Source organism: Pteronotus mesoamericanus, unplaced genomic scaffold, assembly GCF_021234165.1.
Source record: "Pteronotus mesoamericanus isolate MK-2021 breed Mesoamerican mustached bat unplaced genomic scaffold, CSHL_Meso_final contig_74, whole genome shotgun sequence".
Classification (NCBI taxonomy): Eukaryota; Metazoa; Chordata; class Mammalia; order Chiroptera; family Mormoopidae; genus Pteronotus; species Pteronotus mesoamericanus.
Window position 1 is genome coordinate 35,159,594 of NW_026555247.1, and position 11,039 is coordinate 35,170,632.

The 11,039-nt window shown below is 44.5% G+C and overlaps 1 pseudogene; it reads right to left on the minus strand.

Moving 5' to 3' along the window:
• Positions 1 to 257: 257 nt before the first annotated feature.
• LOC129078907 (histamine N-methyltransferase-like) lies at positions 258 to 1,145 on the minus strand (annotated as a pseudogene).
• Positions 1,146 to 11,039: the final 9,894 nt, after the last annotated feature.

Genomic DNA, 11,039 nt, shown 5'->3' on the forward strand with positions numbered 1-11,039 from the left:
AGTCATCTCACATTTCCAGCTTAGGTGATAATTATCCCGCATGTGGTCTCTTTACCTGGAGAATGGATGGGGTAAGACCAGTAATATCATATATAATTATACATTGAGGTCCAAGAATGTCTTGACATTTTCTAGGTTTTACATACAAGAGACAACGTCCCATTTGGGTTATGAGAGGTATTTGTAATTTTAAAACAGAAATAAATTATCAACATTATTTAAAATATAATTTTTGAATGCACTGTCACAATTGGTACTTATGCCTGAACCACCATGAAACTCAGACCATTATTTAAAAAGTCCTTTCTGTCTTTCTTAACACTGAATTCAGGTTCTTGCAGATCTTTCACCATTTCTGCTTTGAGATTAGATGGTGCTGTTGTATTAATGTTATACAGGTTTCTGTCAGAAAATCCCAAAGCAGATCTCCATTTTCATTGCCATCAATAAAATAGCCAGATATGTCCATGGCGGACAGAAGGTTGTAACACTCATACTTAACCCCTACTTGTCCAGCATCTGAATGTGATCAGTCGATGTGACATTCTGGCAGAGGTCATCCCGGGATAAGTGGGATCTGTATCTTTTCCATAGCTTGTCCCAGCCACTGGTTCCTGGGATGTCCTAGCCCCTGGTTCTTGGGATAAGATAGTAAGAATCTTAGCATCGGTATCTAAGAGACTATGCAAAAACTTCAGGGTAGCTGGGATGTCTTTTACATAATACAGCATCTGAATCATATGAATAGAGTCTCAGTTCTGAAGTTCTTTTTTCTCCATTGTCCTATTTTGATATTCAGATGACGTCTCCTCATGCCAAGCAAACTCTGTGTTCTCGAGGTTTGATGACTTGGCTGCAAACCCCTTGACTTGCAATTTGTTCAGCACTTGGTTCAACAACTTCATTGTTGGTATGAATTCCTGGATACTGAGACTGCACTTTAGAGAGAATTTGAAGATCAATTCACCTACACCTCCACCAATGCTTAGAATCTTAATTTCTGATTTTTTGTCTACAGTTCTTGCCATTGTGCCTGGCAGCTTCTTGTCTGCGAATTCCTGCATGTGCTGGTGTTTCCTGGAATTGCTGAGAAACCTCTAAAAAGATTCAACATAGCCGCTGTGATCAGAAAACAAGCTTCTCATGAGGAGGTAATATTTGGTTTCCTGAGGAAGACGGAGTGAGGGGAGGTTTTGCTCTCTTGCTTAATTAAGACTTGTTGCGCCCTTCCACAGTCTTTTTAAATAGAGTTTTGTCTTATATCTTATCATTTCAACATATTCTAAAGTCGGTTTACTTCTCCACCATAGCTATTAACTAAATTTCCCAGATTTTAACAAAATTAATTTGGCTAAAAGAAAAAAAGCAGTATTTGTTCAGATGTTAGGAAATGCTTTTTAAAAAAAGTGATTTACTATCTCTGTCTAGAAGGTACTGCACTAGGCATTTGGGATAACGGATGATGAAGAGACCTGCTGTCCACACTCAGTTTGGACATTTACTGTGGAGCTAAGTATGCAAAGAAACAACTGCATCCAATGAGGCCCAGTCCACCGGGAGGTGGGTCCAAGAGGTCTCCATCTGCAGGAAGCCCTCAGAGGTCCCAAGAGAAGAGGAAGGGAAGTACTGAAGGAGGAGTGGAAGTCTGCCAGTCAGCAAGCCAGGGAGCCAGTGGGACAGTGGACAGGAGAGAGTGTTCCAAGCAGGAAAAAAGAAAATCATGTTCAAAGTCAAAGAAGAGTAGAGAAAGTTATGTATTTAGGAAACTACGTGGGCTAATTGCCTTAACAAAAATAAAGCCAATTATTGAGTCAGCCTATTAGCAACCATAGCCCACGTTGGTGGAAAACTCTGCAGTTTTCATGACCTCATTTCACCCTAACAACTTTGTGATGAGGGCATTGTTTCCATTTTATGAATGGAGAAACTGAGACGTAAACTTTTTTTTTAAGTTTATCCAACCTCAATCAATTAATAAGTGGTGGCATCCAGATTGAACCAAACTGATTCTGACTGCATAGCCCATTCTTGTGCCACTACGCCAGTACCTCTTCCGGATTTCACCGCACAGCTGTTAGAAAGCCAGAATGCAACTTCAGATGGAAGATCAGAACTCGATCAGATTTGCCTTTTGGAGAAAACTGGTTTGAGGATAGATGAATTGTAAGTAGGAAGTCCTTTAAGAAGACTATTTTAATGTTTTAATAACCTAGGAAAGAGATGATGAGGATCTTAATTAGGACAGGCCGTTGTAAGGACAGACAAGAGGGTATAGGTTCAAGAAACGATTAGAAATTAGCATAGACAGACCATACAGACTGGCTGGGCATTGAGCGTGACTGAGATGAAAGCATTTCAGGAGCGTCTCTTGGAGTTCTGACTGGTACAGCTTGGAGTTGTGTCACCCTCAGAGACAGAAAAGTAGGGGGAATGTGGGTGGGGAATTTCATTTCTTTAGGCAGATGGGCTAAGGAACAGGCTAAAGTGTTCAGCAGGCAGTGAATCACATGGGGACTCAACGCTGATGTCAGAGCCAGAGATAACTAACTTAGGAGTCAGTCTACATGTGACGCCATGCGTGTGTAGGGCATCGACCAGGGAGAATCCAAAGTGTGAAAATAAAAAGAGATATTAGGACAAATCAAAGGGGGAAGTTGTTAAAGAGACTAAAAGGCCACGATCAAAGTAGGGGGAGAAGCGGGACATAGAGCTGGAGACAGAGAAAGAGGGCAGGAGTGTGGATGGTGGTAGCCAAGACAGTCCCCAGTGACCCGCCCCCTACCCCGGATAGTCACACCCTGTGTAATTCTGTCCCTGGAGCATGGGCTCAATGTGGCAGCTTACTTCTAATGAAAAGGATACGGCAAAAGTGAGGGAGGTTAGGTTATAAAAAGATGGCCGCTTCCGTCTGGGGCACTTTCTTAAAGCACTTGTTCAGGTGGAAGCCAGCTGCCCTGTCAGGAGGCCGTCTAGGGGACAGAGAAGCCAGCTGCCCTGTCAGGAGCCATGGAGAAGCCGCTGGTAATGCAGCAAGGCCTGCCAGCCTCCAATGGCGTGGACTTGGAAACACACACTCCCACAGGGGACCCGTGAGAGGACAGAGAGCCCCTAACAGTTTAACTGTCACCCCAGCAGAGACTCTGAACTGGGACCACCCAGCTCAGCTGGTTCTGGCTCGCTGACACACAGAAATTGAAATAATAGACATTTGCTGTTTTAGGCCACTAAATTTGGGATAATTTGTTGTGCAGCTATTGATAACTAATGCAATCACCTGCGAATGCAGCCAAGAATGGGACAGGCAGGACCCAAAGGCCCCCTGCTCACTCGTTATACATACCTCTCTCCGTTTTGAGGGCTCATTCGTCACTTTGGGAATGTGTTTTGGCCTGTGCGCTGGGCACAGCTGTGCGCCGAGAGGCGGGGCAGTGTGGTGGGGCAGCAGAGGCTCTGGGATCAGAACACCCGGTCCCCGTGCCTGCTTCCCTCTTCCTCCTCGGGCAGCTGCGGCGCCCTTCTTCTTAGGGAGGACGGCGTGTGGGAAGAACATGCGGGTCAGTGCATGCGCCTCTCTGAAGATAGTTCCTGGAGCAGTGCAGACACGCAGTCAACATCAACTAGTATTATTGGGGCTGGAGGGATGTGTGAGCAGAGAGAAAGGGAAAAAGGGGAGACAGACACTTCCAGGTACTTTCCCACATTGACAAAACCTTCACCTCTGCCCATCACTCTTTATTTTCAATTCCATCACTTTTTTCCCCCGAGGTACAATTCTTTATTCAATATGTCTACAAAACTAACTTTCTTCCTCCTTGGTTGAAGTTCATTATCCTGTACGCTCCATCCCAGTTTTCATGTCATGCACCTTTAGAATAATCACCAACCTAACCCTGACTTCCAACCTAACCAACCCAGCCTGTTCATAAACCCAGCCCTACTGACAAGTGTTACAAGACGGCACATCTAATTTCTTGCAAGGTAGAGATGCCCATGTTGAACCCCGCCCTCCTTCCGCCCCTTTGCCTGGTGCCGCCCTTGAAGGCTGCCCCCAGAAGCCAGCTCCACTGGCATCCTTGCCTCACAGGCGGTGTAAGGACAAAGGTGACTTTCCTTAGGTCCCAAAGCTTCCTCCCTCTTCTCCTGTTTATTCTGTTGTGTATCCTACTGCTCTTGTCCTTTATCCTAACCTCTGGGATTAGGGTCCTCTGTTCTTCAGATTAACCATTCTCATTGCTGTGGGTCTCTCCAGTTCATGACGGCTGGCGGGCCCTCCTCGCCCTCCTTCCCCTGAGGACCTGTCCTCTCTGCGGCCCTCGGTCCTCAGTTGCTCAGCAGGAGCGCCCTCCTGTACGGCGGTGGACCGCTCCTCTGGCTCATCTCCGCTGCGGTGTGAGCTGCCCTCCACTAAGTTACTCTCTTCCCTCCCCGTCAACCACCCCTGCATTTTTCCCCTGGCATTTTCTGTGGCCCCTCATACTATCTCACCTTCCACCTCTGGGGGGCGGCCTTGCACCGGTTCGGGCCGCTGGCACCCGCCCTGTCCTCTGCGGCTTCCTCCGGGATTGCCCTCCAGAAGTGGCAGGCTGTGCCCTTCTCCCTCACGAAGGCTCTGCGCTCCCCACATAACGAGATCATTGCTGTGCCCTTGTCCTCCACACCTGAAAGACTTCCGCTAACAGCCTATTTACTAGAATAATTTCTGAAACTGTACCTATAAGCCATTTGTCTTTGGACTCTGGTTAAATTAGTCACCCTCTCTAAGCCTCTCTGTCCTGTCTGTGGGCATAATAGTAGCCACCTTAAATTGTGGTTGTGCAATTTAAGTGATATAATGTATGCAAATGCCAGGTACAGTCCCTGGCTCACAGTAAACAAGCAATAAATGCTCGTTATTACAGTTGGTGTCATCGCCAACATCGTCAGCTCAGCCACATACAAACCACAGTCCTTCCATGTTTCTCAGGCGAAAAATCCCTAGAATGTGATTTAACCCCATCCCAGGGGTATACTTCTATGTCCTCAAATATCCCAAATATGTCTTTCTTTTCCAAAAATCACCCTGCCCAAAGCAGCCCCAATTGCTCAATCCCATTGTTTTATTTCCAGAAACAAGGGTGAGACTTTTTTGTCTTAAACATGCTAAGTCAAATCTCAACACATTTCTCTTGAGACACCTGTACCCTTTACTCATATAAAAATCACCCAAATAAACCCATTTTCTCTATTGATCTAAAGCTCTCACATCACACTTCTTACTGGGAAGAATCTGGTTTAGTAAAAAATACTTCCCTTGGGCACAACCAAACTGAACTGATAGTCAGGGTGCCCAGACATACAATGTCTTGGACAGCTGTCCTTTGTAAAAAAAAAAAAAAAAAAAAAGAAATCCTAGCCACAAATACACTTTTGCCGGCATGTTTATGGTGCCCGTGTCCTCTTTCACAAGCTTGCTAGATGGCCTTTATTTCCCTACACATTCTCTTCCTTCCCACCTATCAATGTACGAAAGGCAAAAGAGACAAAGCAGCCATTGGTTAGGATTGGGGTCCCTCCCTCCCCTTCCCTCCTCAGCCTCCCCACCCTCACCCAGCCCCTCCACGTTGTGCTGTCTCCTCCTCTCTTCCCAGCTCCATCGTAATGGACTCTAACCAGGCTAAAAAGTCCTGTCTGAAATTCTCTGTTCCACACTGGAGTGCTCATGCCGATTGCTAACCCTCAGAGGTTTTAAGAATCTGACCCACCCTTGGCCCTTAACCGCCTCTGTCTGCTTCCTAGGCCACTTTTGTAATTGAAGTAACATCTGCAACCTCTTGCTGGTACCTCTCTCACAGCCGACTGCCCTGGGAGGTGGTTTGATCAGATGTCAGATAAAGATGAGAAAATACAAGCAAAAAAAAAAGAAAAATGAAAGACTTATCTCAAGCCCATTAGATGAGTAGAAACACAGATAAATCCACAAAGCCACCACTTTTTCTACATTTTCTCAATGAGATGGCTCGTTGCATACCACCCTCACGTGAAAAACGTCTCAGTTCCCTTTCTTTTGTCCCTCTCTCCTCTGAACCCCACAGTGACAAAGCTTGCCCCCCCCCACTAGGGTGAAAATCAGACTAATTAGTTCCATAAATTTAATTTGGTTCACAAATCCACATGAATAGGAGAAATACCCTCCATGCATGTGGCGAGGAAACCTGGGTATGACTTCGGGCAAGTTCCTCTGACTCTCTGTGCCTCAGTTTTCGCAATAATGAAATGAGAGGGCTGGATATAACCAACTCTTAGATCCCTTATATTCAAATATTCTGTAATTTTATTATTGTAACAATGGCACAAACCGTAGTGACCAAAATATTTCATTCTTTCTCAACAAAGATGATACTAAAAAACATAGAAACTCATGGATAGTCATAACCCTTTTGCTAATAACAATGGCTAAATGTTTTTCCAAATTCTATACAATTTTTTAATCTTATTTTTTCATCACCTTTTATCCCCCCATACTCTCTTCCACCCCCATCCGTTCCCGCCCCACAATCACTACACTGTTTGTGTGCCCATGAGTTCTTTGTCTTTTTTTCTTTTTTGCTCAGTCTCCCCAGCACCACCTCCCGCAGCCCTCCCTCCCCGAGAGCTATCAGCCTGCTCTCTATCTGTGAATCTGTCTCTATTTTGCTTGTTAGTTCTGTTTGCTATGGTACATTTACACAATGGAATTCTACTTGACCATAAAAAAAGAACAAAATTTACCTTTGTGATGGCATTGGATAGACATTATGCTAAGTGAAATAAGCCAGTTAGAGAAAGACAAATACTAGACAATTTCACTCCTATGTAGGACGAATAGTGGTTAACCTTTAATGTATGCTTACTATGTGCCGGATGGCACTAAACAATTGTCATGGATTACCTAATTTAATCCTCAGAAGAACCCTAAGATGTAGGTTGTACTATTTATACCCACCTTAGAGATGAGGAAATGCAGGCACAACAAAATTAAATAACTTGTTCAAGGTCACTGGCAAGTAGCTGAACCAAGGTTCGAACTCAGACAACGAGGCTCCGGGGGCAGTCTTCTTACCCACTCGACTCCCCTGCCTTCATTTCCTATGCTTCTCAATGACAGAAAAATATGTAAAGAGTGGCTATCAATTTTCCAGTGTTATACAGCACAAATCCTCTAATTTAAATCATCTACAAGTCTGCCTTTAATAGGTTATCAATCAGCATATTTAGAGCTGTTGCCATAAGATTTCAGAGTAATGCCAAGAATAACAAATAGTTTTTACTTACAAAGGAACTTGCACATTGAGTCTCTTTCATCTTCAGAACCTCTCCACATAAAATTAGTCATCTTATTTTATATTTTATTTTTAGGCTGCTCTATGTTCTCTTAACATTTGGTGTAGTTGAACATCAAAAGTTGCAGAAATTCTATGTGTATATCAGGACTTACCAGAGGCTCATATTCAAAAATTAATTTGTATTGCATGCTAATTTTGGGAATTAGTGTATTTTTAAATAACATGTGCCCTGCCCAGCTTCTAAAGGCCCTGTTAGGAATAAGGAGTGGTCATTATGTGTCTGTGCCCTGCTGAGTGTGCACGGGAGTTTAACAGTGAATACACTTCAGATATTTTTTTCCTGCCATTTACTCTATTCTTTGATACAGCATCATGATGAAATAACAGGTCAAGCCTATATGTTGCTAAAACAAAGGAATTCCTACTCAGTTACTGACAACTTACATTCTTACATACAGCTACAACACTTAATATTATTATTTCAATCCTCTTTGAATTATTAAATCATCTCACATGACACCTGTGATACAAATAACAATAATGAAAGTAAAAAAGAAGTGATTTAAATACATTCTTCCAAAATATATGCCACTTGAAAGAGAACTATAAAAATGAAAATTTAAAATGTTTTGTTCCCGCAAAGCACAGATGCGGTGACCCGGACAGGGTTATAAGCACACACACTGTGACTATTGCGCGTCCACGCTGGGCTCCACACTCGCGTGGTGCAAGCGTCTTCTCTGGGTGTCCTGTCTGAGGGATCACACAGGGACTGTCATTTAAAACCATTGGCCTCCTCACTGCAGCCAGTATGATGTAATTGAAGAACGTACACCCTGCCTTCAGACCACTAAAGCTGTTGTGTATACTATGTTCAGACCAAGATTTGGAATTTTATAACAAAACATATTTCTATAGTTGAATCTGGGATGTCATACAACCATAGCTCATGTAGTTTGGGATACTAAGTACCCTAATGTATTAATCCAAAATAGTAAGCATGCTCATTGTCCTTCTGCATCAGTTTTCTATTGTGCTGTAACAGGTCGTCACAAATTTAGTGACTTAAAACAGCACCGGTTTATTGTCTCATAACTCTGGAGGTCGGAAGTCTGACCTGCATCCCACTGGGATACAATCAAGGGGCCGGCAGAGCTGCATTCCCCTCTGGAGGCTCTCAGGGAAGATGCTTCCTTCCTTTTTCCAGCCTCCAGAGGCTACTTGCATTCCTTGGCTGGCGGGCCCTTCCGCCATCGCCAAAGCTAGCAATGGCCAGTAGAATCCACACATCACATCACTCTGACTCTGCCTCTTCTGTCTCCCTTTTCCACCTTTTAGGACCCTTGTGACCATATTGAGCCCCCCCGGAATAATCCAAGGCAATCCCTCTATTAGGATGTCAGCTGATCAGCACCCTGAACTCCCCTCTGCTTGTAAACTAACATGCAAATAGGAGGTAGACATCTTTGAAGGACCATCCTTCTGCCCACAACACCTTTTAAGTGATTGAAACGAAACCTTGATTAAATGCCCCAAAGTTCACAGGAGGAGTCTTTTAAGTCCTCAGAGAGAAGATACATGTAGCCATGAGGTTTCCCAGCTGTGCTCACCATCAAGCTCACCAAACTTTTTCATCTTCTCACACATTTCTATAATCAGAAGTCATCTTCGACTCCAGACGTGCATTTTTCCCCCAATGCCAATTAGTAACAGACATAAAAGAATTTTTGTAGTTTGCCTAGCAAAATCCATCACTAGCTAGGATCAATATTGTGCAATTCCTCATTTTCTCTGTGCCCCACATCAACTGTTTTTTATTCCATTCAGCAAACAATTACCTCATGCCAACACAAGGCCTTGCGCTGTGCAAGATGTGTGCATATGCAAGTGTGCATGTGTGTCATGTGTGCGTATGGTGTGTGCCTGGGTGTACTTTACTGTGTGCATTTGTTCATGTGTATGTGGGGGAAGGGGAGAGTTGTTGAGACAGGTGCAGGCAAGCCAAGTAGCAAAAAACATGATGTCAATGTACTATTGACACACACACTGATACTTTTTCTATCTCTATCCTCCTTTTAGGTCCTGCTGCCTCATTCCTGGTTCAGACCATTATCACATCTTGCTTCAGCTCCTGCAGGTCTCCCAGCTGGTCCCTACTCCTCCAGCCTCCCACCTCTGAAACTGTTCCATGCTCAGCTATAAACACAGCTGCAAGGTGTCAGTCCCAGGCTCAAAAGCAACCCCTTCTTCATTGCCTACAGAATAATATCTACGTTTCTCCACATGGTATCCGAGGCCCTCTGGGCTCCAGCTCCCTTTCCAGTTTTATCTCCTAATGTCACGTGTACTTCGCATGTACTTGGGCTGACGGCAATCTCAGCGGTCCCTCAGAACCATGCTGTGCTTTCCCAGGTCTCTACCTCTGACCCCCGATGGTCCCTCCACCCTTTCCCACATTTCCAAATATTACCTGCTCTTCAGGGCCCCAGCACACCACCGCTCCTTCCACAGAGCAGCCTCCTTCCTGCCCCTCCTGTCAAGCCTCCACTGCAAATAATCCCTCTCCCCTAGGGGCTCCCCAGCACTTGATCTTTGGCCCTTTAATAGCACCCATTTCTGCCTTTGATCCTTTACTTGGCTAGATATGCAGGCCTGTCTCCCAGACTTTAAACTTCTTGAGAGCAGCCCCTGAGTTTACTTGTCTCTGAAACATCTACGGTGGCCAGCAAGGCACCTCGCCCATAGCAAGGACACTGTGGTCAAGTTTGTCAGATTCAACTGACTAGATCAGCAGTGTCAACTTCCAGAAAGTTGTCACAAGCACTGAATGTTTCTACAGCTACTTCTCCGTGGAGGGGGCGGGCGGCGGGGGGTGCGTCTGTCTCTACTATTCCATATTTACAAACACAGTAAAACACACAGGAATCGACAGACGTCAACAGTGAGGGAACAAGTTTCTTCTGAAAATGACTGAAAGTCACTGATTAACCCATAAATTCTAAGGACATATGAATGTATATTACACAAAAACAAATGTAAAGGTGCCAAACTGCAAATGGCCTTAGTAAAATCAGTATAGAAATCTCCTCCAACTCGTACGCCTATGTTATTGAAAATAGAGAACCTATAGATTAACAGGATTCCCAGTTTTGTGAATGTGTGTGTATATTTTTAACCAAAACAACTGTGTCATTATGAATATTCATGGTAAAGACACGCCATGAAGCCACAAGGTATTTTTAGTGTGCCTTTGTCATCAGTCCTACTAAATAATTATCATTACAAATCTAAAAATATCTTGAATGGATAATACTGAATAATCTAGATCATGCAATCGCATGACAAGGGTATTAGCTGACTCAGAAGACTAATTATAAGGAGGTATTGAGCTGCTTATCGCTCAGCTCAGTTGTAAAACCATACACCACCCCGGACGGCGGTGGCTGCCAGCCGGGGTCAGCTTGCCCTAGTGAGGACACTAGGAGCTTTGCAGAGGGTCAGGGGCCCCAGCTCTGCTGTTAACTCTGTGACCTTGGAAGCTTTTAATAAAGGGCATCCCACAGGGGAAAAGCAGGCCCCTCCCTTAGAGAAACACAGGCCTACCAGCAGCTGACACGGCTCATTCGCAGAACACGACCTTAACCTGCAGGGAGATTACACAGGTGCGAGCACGCGCCCACATTCACCTTTCTACCTTTCTCAGACTCCTGCCTTCTTGCTTAATGGGCCAGTTTAGGA